This window comes from Tauraco erythrolophus, chromosome 3, assembly GCF_009769465.1.
Source record: "Tauraco erythrolophus isolate bTauEry1 chromosome 3, bTauEry1.pri, whole genome shotgun sequence".
Taxonomy (NCBI): Eukaryota; Metazoa; Chordata; class Aves; order Musophagiformes; family Musophagidae; genus Tauraco; species Tauraco erythrolophus.
The window spans coordinates 56,139,987-56,159,744 of NC_141467.1; positions in this window are offsets into that span (position 1 = coordinate 56,139,987).

Genomic DNA, 19,758 nt, shown 5'->3' on the forward strand with positions numbered 1-19,758 from the left:
TTATATGGAATCTCTGAATCAGTGCAATTTTTAAATCGATTATTTAGGTAGATCTATGTATATACACACAAACGTATTTTTATAAAGCATTGCAAACCTACAGTGTGACACCTGATGATTTACAGCTACCTAGAAGGTCCATGAAGTTAGTTTGCTGCAGAACAATTTCTACATTAGAAGTTACTTATTTTTTTTTTAATGGAGGACATGTTGGAAACCTAAAAGCTTTGCATTTTTATCCTGTTCTTAATTTGTGCAACCATTCCTTTCCCATGAGAATTATATTATTGACAGGATGTCATTAACACATGATAAAGGAGGGGAAGGGGCCGATACTGTTGCAGTAAGGGAAGATGAACTTCTGTTAATATTTTATGTAGAAACTCAAAACTTGTACTTTAATCATTATTTTTACATTAGAAATTAGCACAAATTTGCTGTTGACAGTAGCTCACTGGTAGATTTGTCTCAAACCAGAAAGACGCAAAGACTTTATTTATGCATGCAGCCAATTCTTCATTTCAAGAATTTCTATTTGCAAATATTGTCAGACACAGAGTTCTCCTAGACTACCTGCACAGTGTCAGAGGTTGCTTCTAGTGATTGAAAATGGGGTATGAGGTTTCCTGTCATCTTTGCTTCCATTCATTTCCTCTGGTGGACACGGGGTAGGTACTGCATTTCCTAAAACCGCATGACAGTCATGTCAAATCCTGCTGCACATCTGGAAGGTGTCTTCCAAATTTTGTCTCCTTGACGTGGGACCCAGACTTTCTGGAAGGAGGCATCTCCATACCAACTGGAACAGTCCTTTGTGTGGGTAGCAGGGATTGATCTTAAAACTCTCATTATGATTTTTGTTGTGTATGCCAGAAAACAGACTGGCCAGGAATAGCCCATACCCAGTTCTACATGAAATTGTCTTGATTGAACTACTGAACTGTAGTAGTTGTAACTGGAAGAGTTACAGAAATTAGATTCTATTACATAAAAATGTTTCTCATGCTGTTTGCAAAGGGAACAAAGGAAGAGAAAGTCTGAATGCAAAAAGCTACAAAAAAGGAAAATAAGTCCTTCAGATACAGTGAAATGTTTTTATCTGTAAATTTTTCAATGAGACAATACAGAGCCATTGTCCTAACCTGAATGACTCACACTAAAGCAGTTTGAAACCAGCAAAGTTAACTGTTTTAAATTATTCTTTCTTAAGTCATAGCTTCTCTTTGATACAACATTCATCTTATTGACAAATTCTTGGGATTAAATCATCCTCCTAACAGCAGTTATCAGAAGCTAAACAGGAATCAAAGAGATAAATTACATAATTTTCCAATGAAAGACAATAGAATTGTTGCATAGTTTTACATTTTTATTTGTCACCCTTTGTTAATTTAATGTTGGCAGCAAAATTATTATACCCAGGACACTTCAATCTCTGCAATTTATAGAAAGTATCTTAGAAATCAGTGTTCACTGGTTTATTTACATAAAGTGTATGTGAGTCCCCATGTGTGAAAGCTTTAGGACTTTTGATCTTCCTCCTGTGCATCTGAGACCCAGTCAGTCTCTTGGGCTACATGTATAATTGCCAAAATTATTGTTACTTATAATTAATCAGCACATGAAAATATGGCTAGTTCTACTAACTCACTTTGGAGTACCCTGTGCTGTTGTTAAATTACCTTGAACCCTGCTGTTGCTGATCATTATATAATTGCTGCAGCCCAAGGGATTGAGGCTCACTTGAGTATTGGATTGTCTTCATTTTGTTGATTCGCAGTGGAAAATGTACCTTTGCTGAACATGCGGAGACTGAAAAAAATGCTAAGAGGAAAATGCCAAGGATAGGAAGGAAGTTTAGCTCGTACTTGGGCTTCACCATTAAGATTGTTTTCATTGAGGGCTAGCTTCCATTAAGTTCTCACCTGAACAGCTGCACACTTTCTGTTGCTTTTATAAGAAACTAAACACTGCAGCTCTTTCCACCCCTTTGCATCCTACTGGAAGTCCCTTATCTCTCCCTTCCTCCACTCCACTGGGTCCTCAATTTATTCCTCATTCAAGGAGCTTTGAGTGTCCCCAGTCTCTCTGTATAATTATCCTCCACCTGATGGATATGCCCCCCTGCACATACATTAGACTGTCTCTATACCCTCTCTCCCACCTTTTCTTCTACAGTTCCATACTGTACGTGAGCTGGTTCTGAAAGGCAATCTAGAAGTTCAGCTACTCACTTTCAAGTGAGTATTTGTAGCAAATCAGTGAAAGAAGGCATAAAACAGCTATGCAGTGTTTTTTCATAGGACAGCAGAAAAAGCACTGTAGGTTATTCCTAATGGAGCTAAGATTACTGTTCGAGGTAATGCAACCATAAAAGTTGTCAGCTGGATCGATTACAAGTGTGAGCAGCTTTTCTAAAAATGGCAACTCTTTGGCTTAAGCCAAGGACCCAATGTGTTAGGAAGGACCTTGCCACATCACAACAGTGCAGTAGTTAGGTGGTGAGGTTCACTCTAGCAGTGTGCTGGTTCTGGGCCTCTGTCCTAGTACAGGCTATGTGACAATTGGAGGAAGAATCATAAGAAAAACACTTGTTAACCGGGCAAAGGAAGTACCTCTACAACCAAGTATCATACATTTGGCTTCTGTGTATGTAATGATGATCCCTGTCATAACAAAGAGACAGGAAGAGTCTTCATAGTGCAGCTACTTTCTTTTGCAAAGCACTTGTCTTGTATTTTCCTGGAAACTTGCTTGAGAAACTCGTTTGACCACTGGCAGAAGGAAAAGGAAGGCAGCAGTTTACTTAGTGGTAATCTTTAGCCATCTAAAGACTTCAGCTACTATTACTCGGGACTAAATTGGCTCTGACAGCAGAGTGCTGTTTATTTTAAAAGTGTAGCTTTCCACAGCTTCAGCGGGAGGAAGGCATTTTTTGTCTCTCATCACGCTGTGCTGTGCAGCTGAGCAGCCTGATCTCACCCAGCTGAAGGCAAACCCCTGCATGCACAAGGGCTCCTTCACAGCGTCTCCTTGCAGACAGAACAGGCCGTCAACACTGCAGCTACAACACATTGCTTCAGCCTGCTGGTGTCCACAGAGCACCAAATTGTTCAACTATATAAGCTGAAAGTGCTTTAAACTTACCTCTTGGATTTTGCACTGAAATTGGTTCGGGGTACTTACACAGTCAGTCACAGCTGAAAGGTCCCTCACTGCCTTTGGCAGGGAACTACTGTTTTCCAGCTAAAAGCAGTACCTGACAACCTGGGGGCAGATTTGATAGGTCTGAAAAGTTGTACCTGGTGCAGTAAGAAGCCATGCGTAAAGGAAGTCTCAACTTTCTCCCCATATCTTGTAGGGTCTCCTTACAGTCAGGCTGAAAGGCTGACCAGAGAACCAAGTCTGCAGCATCTAAAGGCAGTGCTTCAGGCAGTGAGCCATTTGTCTTCTGTTTAACTGAAAGTGGGAAAAGAGTGAAAACTTACATTTATTCTGCAAAAACTGATTTAAATTTTTAAAAATCCAGAAAGCTGAAAACTGAAGGCTTTGGTTCATGGATCTGTAGCTCAAAATTAATTGCTAAAACTGCTACCACAATAAGATCAGTTAATTAGGGCGCTCTGGTTCCTTGAGCACTAGAGGACACAATCATCTGACTTTGCTGTTTGTATACCGCGATGTACTGAAAATAGAAAATAAAAGTTACACATGACAAAGTATTGATTAATTGTCTCCAAAAAACAAAAAGACAAAACAGCATTAACCAATTATACAAATCTTTAAAAGACAAACTCATGGAAACAACATTTCCTTCTGTTGCAATTTCATTTGGAACAGCAGGCTGTGCTCCTGAATTAATTTTACAGCTGAGACACAACTAATCCACAAATAAGCCTGTTACAGTTGGTGGGCATAACAAAAGAAATGCTTGCCAATAAGTACATGTGACATCTGGAGCTTGAAGAGGTTTTCACGAGGAAGAGTATGTTTGGTAATATATTAAAACTTCAGGAGTAGGTCCCCACAGAAAAATGTATCCACAGAAAGTCCATACCTACTATAGACGCTCGTGAAAAGCACATGCTCACAGTGTGCAAATACAAGAAAAGCTATTTTTATGATTCCCACTGATATAAAATTGTATATACAAAAGTGAAAACTTATGCTTTTCTTATTCTTTAAGAGAATTTCTTCTACAGATAGACTAATTTTAATTTTAATTTTAATGGGCTACAACTGAAATCTATTTTCAGTATGTTAAATATTGAAACACACGTCTTTCACTTTGAACAGGATTGTATGTAGCATAGGTGAGATCTTGACCCTTTTAAATTCATTGGCCTATCTCCTACTATTTGTAAGGAGACCAAAATGTTGTGCTGCATATTCAAGTCTGTGTAAAACCTAAAGGTGATAGGCATAAAAGGAATTTACTCTGGAACGCTTAAAGTTTTTTAATTTTCAAGAAATTTGGAAATTTCAGGAGTTTCACATCTGAAAAAGGAAAAGTAGGTTCATTCACATCCTCTCACTGTCTGATAGAGATGATGCCAACCAACCAGGAGAGTAACCTCACTGCATGAGTGTTGGCACTTACTACACCCAGGCAATGTCAGATTCTTTAAACATCCATAGGCCAATTCAAAGCTCTGTCCTTAGTGTGGAGATGAGGAAGAAAAGAGATGCTACCAGCAAGAAAAACTACATCTGTCCCCTAGCTCCTGTAAGTGCTGCTCTCCTAATTGAAATGGCATTCAGACAAATACTTGAGCACATGCTTATTTAGGTAATGACTTTACTAGAATGATTCTCATGCTTAAACATTATATGAATAGTGAAGTGCTTTAAGAAGTAAATCTGTCACTTACACAAAGAAGTATGACGTGATTTTAAAAAGCTGGTGGTTAGTAGTTTCTCAAGCAAAAAGGATTTCTGTGTTGGTCAAACTATAGAGAGTTACACATCGGTAAAAAAGATTCATTCTCAGTATGTATGACTAAATTCAAGCCATGTGAGAATGGCTAATTATAGTCCCATTAAAGCTATGCGTTCCACATCATTTAAGGAAAAATATAAAAGGATACCAGTAACGTGAAATTTACTGACAAGAAGGAAATTCCTGGTTTATATGGGAACGAATTGCTTATAAGGGCTTTAATGTGAATAAATTGATGCTTTAATGCTAATTATTTCATTCCAATGTGTATTGTTAAACTTATCTGCATGTAAAGGAGAAACTATAACTTGAAGTGTACTGGCCTTTCCCCAGTGGTCTGGAAAAGGCACTGTGTAGTCGAAGTCATGAGCCAACTGTGTAAAACATTTTGATATTGTATCATGAGATGAGCTGTGTGATTGCTATTAAAACCAGTGTAAGTGGCAGGGCTTGGTGTAATTTTTGCACTGCTATCCCTACAACCCACAAAAATTCTAGTAAGCTCAAATTTTAAAAATCCTGTCCTGAATACTTATGGAGAAGTTTGCATTAGATATGCAACTGCTCTGCCAATAGCATTTATGCAAGAAAATATTGTTAATTATGCTAAAGCATTTGTTCTTGGCTTAAGACATTTCCAAGTTCAATTTCAACATATTTGACTGATGGTTACTTTTATGGGTTTCCAATAGAGGTGATCCAACCACTGTTTTAGCTTCTGGAGCAGCACTGGAGTAACTTGTCAGCCAGACAAGTCTCTGACATCTCCAGAAAAGGGTTTGTTTGTCAAGGATATGTAAAAAAGGAGTTCTGAAAAACAGCTGTGCCAGCTCTGGAACTTCCTTATGCAAAACCTGCTGTGAGAGCTTTGCCGAAAACTCACACATTTTGTTGTTCTTGCTTCAGGTTTGGATGTGATACAGTGGTTTTGAGTGTCAGTATTTTCTCAGAACATTAGTTGTTCTCTGGGCTGCACTAACTTGTTTGCCATAATCACGCAGCAAAAGGGCAGTAATTTTGGACAAACATATGCTATTGGAACAGCTCTTCAATCTATTTAATCTTCTGAGATTTGCTTATCTTTTCCTAAGGCAGGAATTACACGCAGCATAAAATAACCTGAATTATTGGTGGAACTGGAAGTTTGCCTAGGAAGCAGCAATTGCATTCAGCGTGGCCAAGCTGAGGTGAATCCGTGCTGATAACATGATGTGAAGCAAGCACTGGGTTGTCTCAGAAGAGTTCGTTTCTCAAAACTGATGGAAACTTTTCTTCCACACTTATCATGGGGACATATTCAGACAAAAACATGAGTGGATATATATCAGTACAGAAGCTGGTTAAGGCCTCATATGGTGTTTAAATCCTGAAGTAAGAGAAGCTTTCTAGCAAAAGAAACCTTTTGACCAGAGAAACACTCTCATCCTTTGTATGCAGCTCTTTTCATCTTCAAGTAGCTTCTAGGTTTAAAGTAGTTTTCTCCTCTGTTCTGTCATTGATGGGAAGAACAAGATGACAATCATTGTCATCTTGTTCTCACTGGGGAAGTTCCGCTGGACTGGAGGCTGGCGGATGTTACCCCCATTTACAAAAAAGGGCGGAAGGAGGATCGGGGGAACTACAGGCCTGTCAGTTTGACCTCGGTGATGGGCAAAGTCATGGAACAGGTTATCTTGAGTGCTATTAATGAGCACATACAGGTTAACCGGGTGATCAGGCCCAGTCAACATGGGTTTATGAAAGGCAGGTCTTGCCAATCAAACCTGATGACCTTCTATGACAGGGTGACCCGCCTGGTTGATGAGGGAAGGGCTGTGGATGTAGTTTTCCTTGACCTCAGTAAAGCCTTTGATACAGTTTCTCATAGTGTTCTGGTTGAGAAACTGATAACTGCTGGCCTGGATAGGCACACCCGCCTTTGGGTTAAAAACTGGCTGGATGGCCGGGCCCAAAGAGTGGTGGTAAATGGGGCTAAATCCGGCTGGAGGCCGGTCACCAGTGGGGTTCCCCAGGGCTCAGTGCTGGGTCTAGTTCTGTTTAACATCTTTATCAATGACCTGGATGAGAGGATTGAATGTACCCTCAGTAAATTTGCGGACGACACCAAGCTGGGAGGCTGTGTCGATCTGCTCGAGGGTAGGGAGGCCCTTCAGAGGGATTTGAACAGACTGGATCGTTGGGCTGAGGCCAATGGCATGAGCTTTAATAAGGCCAAGTGCAGAGTCCTTCACTTGGGGTATAAAAACCCCAAGCATCGCTATAGGCTCGGGGAAGAGTGGCTGGAGAGCTGCCTGGTGGAGAAGGACCTGGGGGTCTTGGTTGACTACCGGCTTGATATGAGCCAGCAGTGTGCCCAGGTGGCCAAAAAGGCCAATGGGATACTGGCGTGTATCAAGAATAGTGTGACCAGCAGGAGCAGGGAAGTGATCCTGCCCCTGTACTCGGCACTGGTGAGGCCGCACCTGGAATATTGTGTCCAGTTTTGGGCCCCTCACTTTAAGAGAGATATTGAGCTCCTGGAGCGAGTCCAAAGAAGGGCGACTAAACTGGTCAAGGGACTGGAAAATAAAACTTATGAGGAGCGGCTGAGGGAGTTGGGGCTGTTTAGCCTGGAGAAGAGGAGGCTGAGGGGAGACCTGATTACAGCCTACAAATACTTGAGAAAAGATGGTGGGGAGGTGGGGGAAGGGCTCTTTACATTAGTGTTGGGTGATAGAACAAGAGGAAATGGGTATAAGCTTAGTCAGGGGAGATTCAGGTTGGATGTTAGGAAGTATTTCTCTCTGAAAGGGTTGTCAGCCACTGGAATAGGCTGCCCAGGGAGGTGGTTGAGTCCCCATCCCTGGATGTGTTTAAGAATAGGGTGGATGATCTACTTGAGGATATGGTTTAATGGGGATTAGAGATGGTTGGACTCGATGATCTCTAAGGTCTTTTCCAACCTAGAAATCTATGAATCTATGAATCTATGAATCTATGAATCCGCTTTGTAAACTCTCTGAGCTGTCTTGTCAACATCAAGATGAAGAGGTTACCTGCACAATACAAGCACGTCTTTCAACCTCTAGTTGGAGAAGAATTCCCAGCATGGAAGCAGCCAAAATCATGTTCTTGGGGAGCTTTTTAAGAGAGTCTTTGTAAGTTGATTTGCAGATTCAGCCATCAGCTATGAGAAAGCACAGTGCAGTGCAGTCCAGAGTCAATCTGTACAGTCAGAAACTGTAAGGTACTTTTGTTTTGGTTAGATCTCCCAGCACTCCCATGACTAGTCCCTGAGCCTCTTGTAATATGCCCAGCAGACCATGATGCCAGCATATGTACTATAAACTGAGTTGAATTCAGTCTGTTATGGAAGCAATAGTTCAGTACAAAGAAGCTGGAAAACAGTTTAGGACTGGTATCTGTAGACTCCCATATTTAATTTAAAAAGCATATTAAGAACATCCCCACTATTTGTTGAATCTGAAGGCCTCTAGCAAAAGCTGGCTGATTTCTAAAGGCCAAACCAAAAACCAGAAAGTTGCAACATAGTCAGAATTGTGTCAATTTTTTTTTTAAGTATATAATCAGATGTTTTCTCCTTAGTATATCGCTTTTATTAGCCTTCTATTGAAAGATCTCTCACTTGGCTTTGCTGAATTGAAAAACTCAGCACTGTTGAAAAAAGAAAATATAAATCATATTATTTGATGCATCATACCAGCAGTTTTGTTTGAGATTTTTTTTCTTTCCTGCAGAAATATTTCAAGGAGAAAGTGTCAGTGATGAACATCTCGCTGATTCCCAGCTATAGTATAAATTTTTAAAAAACCTCTATGATGTAGTTGTTTGAAATCCAGTTCAAGATGTTTGAAATCCAGGCTTGTATAATAGTTTATGAAATAGCATTTTACAAATTTCAGAATTTTGGAGATAAATCTAGTCAAGTCAATTATTTTGGTAGTGGCAAACCTGGATCTGAGGAGAAAAAACAGATGTCTCTATTTTTAGGAATCCTCATGCACTAAACTAGAACAATCTTATCTGCTCACTGCAAGACAAACCCTTATCTTTGTCTTAAATAAAACTCAAGTTTCTGGTTAACTCATTGAAGGGACTCTTTAATGGAAATGTAGAGTAACAAATTTATGTATATATATATACAAATAGCCTTCTCTCTGTTCATCATCTACAAAGAACAACTCTTACAGATCATACATAATATCCAAGTGCCTCATCACAGAAATTAAAATAAAAATAAATTGTATTGCCCAAATTCATTGAAAGACTTTGATTCTTGCTCCTCTGGTTTCTCTTTTTGAGTAAGATAGAATGAGTTTGCTATTCTCGTTTGCTGTTGATCTTTTTTTTCAGACGTCTGGAGTGCTGCCTCTTTTTGCTATCTTAGCAGCCTTAAAATGTGATGCTATCATGACTATTTCCATTAATTTTTCAAATAAACTGAAAAAAAAATGATGAATGCCTTCACTGTCAGCACCTAACTAATAAAAAGTCTTGTCAATAGAGCATTATACAGTTAATTGTCAAAAGACATCGGTATGCGTCTTACAATATCTCAGATTTAAACAGCAGATTGAAGCAGCCTATAAACATACTTGATTTATGTCACCAAAAGAAGCACTAAAACCTTCTGGTCATCCAAGGCACACAAGTGTAGCAGAAGGCCTCGAATTACCCCTCAGAAAGAGTGGCTGTGAAAAATTTGGAAAATGAGTAAAACCTTGGGAGAAAAGCACAGCACGTTTGTAATATCTTACTAGATTACTAGACCCTCTGGTGGTTATCAGTTAATTCCATGCAAAGAAGCTGTAAGATATAAAAAATATAAATCATGATAAAATAAGGTGTAAGAATTATAAAATAGTGTCTGCCTCCTCTTTCCTGCAGCTGGCTTCTTCTCCAAGCAACTCTCAGTTTACATAAGCAGCTTCAGTCTCAAGGACAGCCATATGTTTTTTTACATTGTAAGTGAACTGTATGAACTGCTGCTTGTAAAGAGCAGATAATATTGCTACAGGTCACAGAGTTTCTCCCCTGAGGAAGTCAAGTGCTTCTGTTTCTCTTGCACAGGTTTCTCAAAATATCTATCTTCTACCCAGATGACTAGCTTCCTAGATGCATGAAGTGATAACATACACCAGACTCAACTCCAGAGGGCAAAAATCTGTAGGAACTCAGAAAAGCTTTCTCCTCCTTAGAGAAGGATTTAGACTTCCAGAAATATTCGCTACAGGAAAGTTTTTCAGATTTTCAGAGCACACAGCAGATACGTGCTTGTCTCCTTATCCCTATTACAAGGAAAATGCACCACAGCAACTACAGCCTCTATTTATAGTCATAAAATTCAGTAGTATTCAAAGACTGAGGGGGAAACAGAATAAAGGTTTTGCTCATCTATTGCAGCAAGAGTGGCTTTTGACATTTTTCTTTGAAGAAATGTGTAGACCGAATTTTAAATGAAGAGGATAAGTGTATAAATTGTGCTTTTCTAAGTCAAAACTAAGTAGCACGTTCTTTTCAGTAAAGTAATTGTAGGATTATGAATGTTTCCAAAAACATAGATTTAAAGACAGCATTCTGTTTGCTATTCATTATGTTAATCCTTCAGTTTTCCTCATTTAAATTCATATTCTGAATTTTATTCCTGTCCGTACAATTCAGGTGTTCATTGTATAAGCAAAAAGTCAATCCTTTAGTCATTTGCATATCAGAATAGTTGACAAATACTGAATTTTAATCTAGAGGAAAATAAAACATACCAGCAGGTACTGAGCTAAATGCAAGTTTAGTTTTGGCCACCACTGAGAAATGTTTACAGTAAACAAATGTATGATTATTTGCCTGCAAGAAATTTTGCTTCCTACTAGTCAGAGTATGGAAAGTGTTCTTGAGCGAGAGAGTTTATTTTCATTCTAGAGCCTTGTATTTTGTTTTGGTTAGGATTACTACACAGTTTATTATTTAATTATGGATCTCATCACTTGTTAAAAGTAAACTGTGTGATAAATTAAAAAAAAAGATGTAGGATCAACATTTCACCTTCTGTTCAACCGCAGTATTACTGCCTGTGTAGACACCCTCAAGAGGGATCATTCTGTGGTTTCCTTGTTTTAAATTAACTTGTGGTTGTGCATCACATTAGTTGAATTAGTACAATTGCCAGAAAATAAAAGAGCTGTAACGGGTAATTATGCAATTACACATAATTACTTCACTGAGATGAGTTATAATGCAAGCGTTCTTACTCAACTTTGAAGTCAGAAAAAAAGCATTGGCCTGGTATTAGCCAGCCATGAGGTGTCTCCACATTGATTCTTGATTCATGAACGTGTTGCAGCCACAGAAGGAGACAGAGTCAAGTAAATGAATATTAGTTCAATGATCTCAAGTACTCAAACGCACACTGGAATTTTTAAAGAGTCATGGTAGCCATTTCAGTCTGTTAGAGCAGGCATTCAACTCAATGCTTAGGGCAACTAAGAACTGCACTTCTTGCATATGTACAAGGATCTTTTCCCCATGCATTTTTTCCTACTGTAACATGAAAGTTGAAAAAAAATCTGAAATTATTTCTCCGGCATTTTTCCTGGAAGATGCTCATGCTTGACCTAGGCAGAGACAAAATGAAAAGAACAGAACGAATGCCCAGTTTCGTACCTATTTTGATGAAAGAATGGAAAGTGTAAAGGATTAATATCACCTTCTGTCAACAGAAAGTCAGTTAAGACTAATGACTATTCAGCCAAATACTGCTGAATTCAAGCATTTCTCACATGTATAAGTGATCTGGGACTGGTATAAGTGTTATACTCATCCCAGAAAACACTGTGGGCTAGTGAGAAACAGTGAAAATCTCAGCATGTGTTAAGAGAATGGATTAAGTTACATAAAACTCTGCCATGGAACGGCTGATATGAAAGAGCACTGGAAATGTCTGGTTTTGTCATTTTAATAAGAAACTTAAGGTTTGCCTTTCCAGATGAGTCCAGTAATTTATTTAAGAAAACCAAAACTTATCCCTGCATAGGAGAAAGTTATGAAATACTCTCTACATGGAACATCTTTTTGCAACCAAGTTAATTTTTTGAAACATGAGTTTACCATAGAAGCTCTTTTTATTGTGTAATGGATTTAAAACAAACCAAAGGAAATTATTTTAATCTGTAGGATTCGCTACGACAGGATGTTGCTTCTGCTGACGCAGTGTCCCAAAGGGCCTGGACAAATTCATGGCAGAAAAGTCCACCAGGAGCTGTGAAACTCTATGATATAAATCCAAACTCTGGCTTAGAAAGTGCCTTAGAGACAGACCACTGGAAGCTGATGTGGAAAAGCAGAAGTATATATTTGCTTTGCCACGTTTTTCTCAAAGTATCTGCTCCTGAGCACTGTCAAAAAATGGTACTTAGGTAAGGAGACCATTCACATGAGTTGCATTAAAAAACTTACCCGTTAGTAAGTGGGCATAGTGTCTCCCTGCAGTCTAGGTGCTGTTTGCCTCAGTAATTTCTCTAGTTTTTCTCTGGTTAATTAAACTGTTTTCTATTCTGAGCAGGTATCTGTCACATTAAATTTACAAATAATCCTGCCTGTCTTCCCTCTCTGCATCCACCTAGATGTCCAGACTGACTTTACAAGGAACACATGCAAAACAGAACAGTATCTCTACTTTGATTGCATCACCAGTCAGGATACAATCCTATTTAGGTTCCTGAAAATTTGTACCTATGTAAAGAGAAGTAAAACATTGTTCCATGTTTGTTTTGTTTGTTTGTTTGTTTCCAAGCTGCAGGCTCATCTTTTCAGTTAGCTAATTGCTCAGGTCTCAGAAACTGGGTTTCCACAGTGCGCTTGATCATTGCCAAGTATCAATAGCCAACATGAAACATTACACTGAGAAGTTAAGTTTATTTTTTGGTGTGTAGAATTAACAAGATGAACCACAAACCATTCAGGCAGTGCTTTCTGGACTATGATTGTGCTCCAATTTTCTCTTGTTTATTGAGAAAAGAATTGCTCCTGAGAAAAGGGATGCACAGTGAATTTAGATTTAACAGTTATGGTGGTGCAACGGTCTTGGCTACAATACACATCAATATTGTTTCGGCTCCACAGAGTGCAATGCAAGGAAGGAAGCCCTACTGGTCCCTGACATCCCTGATTGAAGGATTCTAACAGACAAGATTTGAGGTGATGGCTAAAGTGAAGAGAGAAGCACTGACATCTTCCTGGTCTAACTTGATACTAATGTGCATCTCAAGTGTGAAAAATTGAAGATCTCCACAGGCTTTACATAATACAAATGGAGGAATTGCAGTCTCCTTCCTCTGTGTGGAGTTGCTCCCTCTGCTTCCAAACTAGAGCAGCAGGGAAGGATGTGTACACTGATATGCTGGATGCGGGAGCCTGAGCTCTGCAGTAAATGATCTGTGCTACAGCACTACGTTGAGCTTGAGGAACCAGAGCACTGGACATGTCCCCTTCTGTCAGCTCAGGTTACAGATGGTAACCAAAAAAGACCTGCGAGTGGGGAACAGTGACTTTCTCAGTTCTCTTAAAGCATTCTGGTAAAAACTATTTTGCAAGCTTGTAGCTTGCTTGGAACAGATCCAGGACAACTCCAAGAGCCCAGCCTGAGAAAACCATGCAGTCTTTCACAAGAACTGTAACAAATTGAGTATAGGTCTTTGGTACTTCTCTGGGAATTTCAGCTTACCACTAAAGATTGTGATTCATGGTTTACGGAGGAACAGGAGCTCATACACTCACACGCTCAAATTTTATTATCCCTGGGGTCTGCTGCTACCTCTCTTAATTTTCATTTCAAAACTACTTCCCTCCACTCTCTTCTTATGTAAATGAAAGAGATTTCTTGCCAGGCAGGCCAACAGCATTTAATGCAATTTATAAAATATACATTGTAAATTGTAACCATCTTAAAATGAAAACAATTTGCATCAAAATATATAGGAAAAAGACATTACTTAGCTAGAAATTAGTGTAGCTGTGCTCCAACTGGCTTTATTGTGGCCATGTGTGACATTTTACTGGTAATGATCAGTTACGATGGCAGGAAAAAGAAGGCTATTTTGAATGAGGAAGACACATAACTATTAGATAAATGTTTCTTCACTGACTTTGTGTATAATCCACTGAAATCAATGTAAATATTCATACTGACCTTTGGATAAAGTCCATTTGAGATCTTAATGTGTTGGTTCATTTTAGTATAAGAAAGTTCTGGATAAAAGACCTCTATATCTTGTTGATAACTAAACAGCAGAGTCAAAGTAATCCTTGGCTTTGGATGAAACTGCAAGACATACTGATTTGTGGTTAGAGCCCTGTTCTCATTTGTTATGGTTTGATGTGGAGGGGGGGGTGGTTCTGGTAGCAGGAGAGGGCTTTTGGTCCCTGTGACCTCCCCGGTCTTGGAACCGGGTTAGGCTTGGTTCTGGCCACCAGATCAGACTGCCATCCCCCTCGGGGTTGAGCCAATAGGGCGCCTCTGCGAATTGCCCTATTTAAGTCAGGACAAAGGGACCGGAAAAGGTGCTTCGCCCAGGATCGAGCAGAGAAGGGAGGAGGGCACTGCCCCCGCTCCCTGGCTCCCGGCCGGGCAGCTGCCTGCGTCGGGCCGGCGCCGCCCACGGAGAATGGCGGCGGCGGAGCCAGCTGGGGAACTCGGGGGCACCCTACTCCCGGGGTGCCCACTGGGCTGAGTTCACCTGGAGAGGACTGAGATCTGAGAGAAACAGCCGCATCGACAGCAGGTCAGTGAGGATGGAGCGGGAGGAGGTGTGCCGGAGCTGAGTTTCCCCTGCAGCTGATGGTGAGATGGCAGGCGGCCCCCTGTAACCAGGACGGCCTCGGTGGAGCAGAGACCCACTCGCAGCCCGTGGGGAGAAGATGCCTGAGCCTGAGGATGGTCATGTTGGGGTGCACGACAAGGCAGAGAGGCATCTGGAGTCTGCGTGACGACCCACGCCGGAGCGAGTGGCTACAACTCCCTAAGTATCTGAGACTGTGGTAAAGCCCACACCGGAGCAATCTGTGGGGAAGGATTGTTTCCAGTGGGCTGGACTCACGCTGGAGAAGTTTGTGGATTTTTCCTCGTGGGTAGGGGATCCATTGGAGCAGGGAAAAAGGGTGTAAGGACTCCTTCTCCTTTAAGAAAGAAGCAGCAGTAACAGCACGGAATGAACTGACCTGCACTCCCCCAGTCCCTGCCCCCTGTGCTGCTGGGGGGAGGAGGTAGAGCCGGGAGGAAAAGGAAAGGAGGGGGAAGGTGTCGGTTTTAAGATCTGGTTTTGTTTCTTTCTGTCCTCTCAAGTAATCGGTTTTTGTTTCCCTTTGTCCTTCTAAGTAATCATTAATAAACTGTTTTGCTTTGAGAAAGCCCTGTCTGTTTTGCCCAGGACCATGGTTGGTGGGTGCTCCCTCTGTTCTTGTCTCAACCCTCAGTCCCTTTGGGTTTTTTCTCTCCTCTCTACTTTACTGGAGAAGGAAAGACTGTGTGAGTTTTAGTTGCTGGATCAGCCTAAAACCACGACATCATTATATATTTTACTATTAACCAAAACCAAGCATAGTTAAACAATTTTCACTGGTGGCCCTTTGGATAAGATGCAACTTCTCAACGTAGTTTGCTTTCCATCTGCGCATGCGTGCAGAATATGTGCATAATGTAGCACAAGGGAAAGGTCACCAGCAGAGCTGTGGCTAAAGCTGGAAGCATGTTTTGCAGCACAAGCAGTAAAATCATAAGCTAATGAGCCTAACTATACCTCTCTTAGGACCTGTGATATTAGCTCCATATGGCATTGCACAGTGTGGCCATTCCAGCAGACTTAAGCCCTTGAAGCTAGCTGCACAAATTTGCACTGTGCAAAGCACATCAGTGTTGCCGCCAAGCAAAACCAAAATCTTTCTTCATTAAATTGAATTAAGACTAAAAAATCTACTGGAAGATTAATATAAAGGCAAGAATTTTGCAACTCTATTTCTTTGCCTCCAATCAACTTCCACCAGGGTCTCCAGTTCTTTTCCGTGTGTGTGTTGATGTAGGCCACAGTTTCTGCATTAAAATATGAATAAATTTGCATATAGCAAAGGCAAGTACAAAAGGACAGAAAGAATATTTACTAGTCTATGTAATTTACATTTGGAGAAAACAAGCAAGACTGTGGAGACAGATCTGAAAAGAACAGTGGTTGTCTGAAGCTCATTACAACTGATGGTTGTAATGCTGTACAACTTGTTAAAAGTTGTTCTACTAGAACAGAAGAGCAGGACAGAGCATTATGTGTCTACATCAGTTTCAGTGTGCATGTGTATATGTGGAGCAGAAAAAAATGAAGATACCATTCCCTTCTACAGAGACATTGACAATTCAGGGTCTCAGGAATTTTAATGACCATGTGTTGTGGTTTAGCCCTAGCCAGCAGCTAAGCACCCCACTGGTGCGATGGACAGACGAAACATATAACTAAAGGCTCGACGGTGGAGATAATGACAGGGAGGGATCACTCACTCATTATGGTCACGGGGAAAACAGACTTGACTTGGGGAAAAAATCAATATAATTCATTACCAATCGCATCAGAAAGGATAATGAGAAACAAAGCCGGATCTTAAAAACACCTTCCCCCCACCCCTCCTTTCTTCCTGGCTCTCCCTCCTCCCCCAGCGGTGCAGGGCGATGGGGAACAGGGGCTGCAGTCAGTTTGTCACATGTTGTTTCTGCTGCTCCTTCTTCTTCAGGAGGAGGACTCCTCACACTCTTCCCTTGCTCCAACATGGGGTCCTTTCCCATGAGAGACAGTTCTCCACAAACTTCTTCGACATGAGTCCTTCCTGAGGAATCCAGTCCTTACTCATCCGATTGCTCCAGCAGAGGCTTTCCCATGGAGTCACAGCCTTAGGGTGCAGCCACCCGCTTTGGTGTGAAGTTCTCCATGGGCTGCGAGTGGATCTCTGCTCCATTATTCATCTCCACACATGGCGGGGGGGCTGCTGCTGTCTCACCACGGACTGCAGGGGAATCTCAGCTCTGGTACACCTCCTCCCACTCCATCTTCACTGACCGTGGTGTCTGCAGAGTTGTTTCTCTCACATCCCACTTCTCTTTCTCCACTGCAGCCTGTGGGGCCGGGCCATCCCGATGAACCTCATCAGTCCTGGCAGGACAAGCTCTGCCCAGTGGGCGCCCTGCAAGTGGGGCACTTTGGAGTGCTCCAAGCTGCACCACCGTGGCCGTCACCTGTCAAGTGGCAGCAGCCCAGTGCTGGCAGCTGCCTACCAGGGAGGCCAGGGGCCAGGCCCCCCGCCTCCCCCCTCTCTCCTCTGCAGGTCTCACACGGCTCGAGTTCCTTTGCTCCTTCTTAAATATGTCATTCGCAGAGGCACTGACTGGCTCAGCCATGGCCAGAGGCGGATCCAACTTGTAGCCAGGGAAGCTTCTTGCAGCTCCTTATGTGGGCCATCCCTGTAGCCCCTCCCCCACTACCAAAACCCCATCACATCATGAATAATGTCTAAATAAATTAATTACGTGGGAAACTAGAAAGCCTCTTTGCTGTCCACCTCACCTCATTAGCTAACAAGATGATCTGTTACTAAACATTCACTAGATGCACTTTTTGTACGAGAATACACAGGAAAAAAGTTTTTTCACTCACAAGTGACCCCAGTCTGCAGACATTCATAGAGGTTACACGTGGCTTTTGTACAATATCAAAAAGTAATAGATGATGATTTCTAAACGTAGAAAGTGCTGCACTTTGAAGTAACTGATTATTGAATTCCCTGCTGACTGGCAGAGAAGTGTTAATTACAAACACCTAAATCAGCCATTGCACTGCTCCCCTGGTGATGATTACATTTCTAAAACATGTTCCCATTGTAATGTACATGCTTGGGACTCTAGAAGAACCATTTTCTGAAACCCTATTTTTGGCATATGTGACTGGGAATATACATGCATGCTAATAAGTGTTAGTGGAAACTGAGACTTATTTCAAGCTACCCTACCAATTACCCCCCAAAAAAGCCACAATGGCATTGCAATGTAGAAGTCATCTCAGCTAAATGGAGGCATGGAAGCAGAAACAAGTTAGTCAAAGAAGTAGTATGGATGAAAGCAGGATATGGAATAGAATGAACATTATACATTAGATACTGGCATCTAGTAAATGAAGCTGAAGGAAAAGAATATGTCGTGGGTTAGGCTGCTTCAGCAACCGAACCCCACACAGCCGGTCACTCACCCTCCCCCACCCCCAGGAATGAGGGAGAGAATTAAAAGAGAAACGAGAAACCCATGGATTGAGATAAGAACAATTTAATACAGATAAGTAATACACAGTGTAGATGCTCACCACTCCCTCTTATCTGCAGCCTGTCTCATCCCGAAGCTGCAATCCCGGACGAACCTGAGGCCCCGAAATAGAGAGGGGCAGAGAGAGAGAAAGAGTACTCCGAGAGTGGGAGTACTGGAAGAGAGAGGGGGAAAAAAGGCAATAGAGCAAAAGCGCAGCAAGCACAAAAGAGGCAAGAGAGCAAAAGCACAAAAAAGCCCTTCCTTCCGACTGTCCCTCACTTTTATACTGGGCATGACGCTGCATGATACGGAATACTAATTGGCCAGTTTGGCCTCAATCTTAAGTTCCACCACAAATCACAAGGGGAATCGTGTCCCCCTTGTCCCGGCTATGCTCCCCCCTTATCCTGCTGTGCTTCTGCACTCCGGCCAGAACACGGCACACTGAAAAGTCCTTGGAGTCTCACGTCCAACCACAAACATCAGCTTGCTATCAACATTCTTCTCAAAGCGAGCCTCTGAGTAAAACCAAAACACGGAGCTCTTCTAGCTGCTAAAAAGAAGAGCTAACTCTGTCCCAACTAAAACCAGGACAGAATAGAGTCTAAAATAAAACAAAAACCAAAAACCAAAACCCAAACAACCCAGGAACTGCAAACCTGTGAGTTTGTCTGGGTCTTAAGCCAGGTGGTATAACAGTAATTTAAGACTCTTATCAAAAATAATTTAAGACTAAAAATATCGTGGCTGCTAGTCAATGAGGTTTCCAGGAAGCCAGACCCTGTCAACAATCACAGAATCTGCTGGCAAGCAGAAGGGTCCCCAGGTTGGCATTTTGGCCTGGCACAGTGTGATATAACAATTAGCATCCTAGACATGAACAGAAACCTTCTACTAATAACAATTTTCAGAAGATGCAGACCAAAAGGATCATAAAGGGATGTTTCTGAAAGAAAACTTGATCTGATTAGACGGCCACTATCCAAATACCTGAGCGTGTATGTGTGTTTTTGTATATATATTTGTGTACATAGGTATACACACAAACACGTGCACACATATAGGTATATATTACTCCAGCCAGATGAAATTTATAACACGTAGAATAAGAGCTACACTGCCAGTATATGGGACTGTCTTGCCACAAAGGGAGAGGGGAAAATACTTGCAGAAGTTTGGACAAAATCCACAGAAATATCTGAGAGCTCTCAGAAGCCTGATCAGGTAAAGAAACTATGTTTTGATCCTCAGACAAAGTTTATTTACGCAGTAGCTTCCATCACATAAATTACTATATGTAAAGCAAAAAAAAAGAGAATATCTATGTTGTAGCAATCAAAATTTGCTGCAATTTGACACTTGTGTTACTAGTATTCGTCTTTGCTTGTCAGCTGCCTGTATAGCTTAGAATGAAACAAATTTTGGTACTTTTTCTTGAAAGGGACAGTTTATTAAATGTAAGAAAAAAAGTAAAACTTTAAATGAACAAACCATCTTG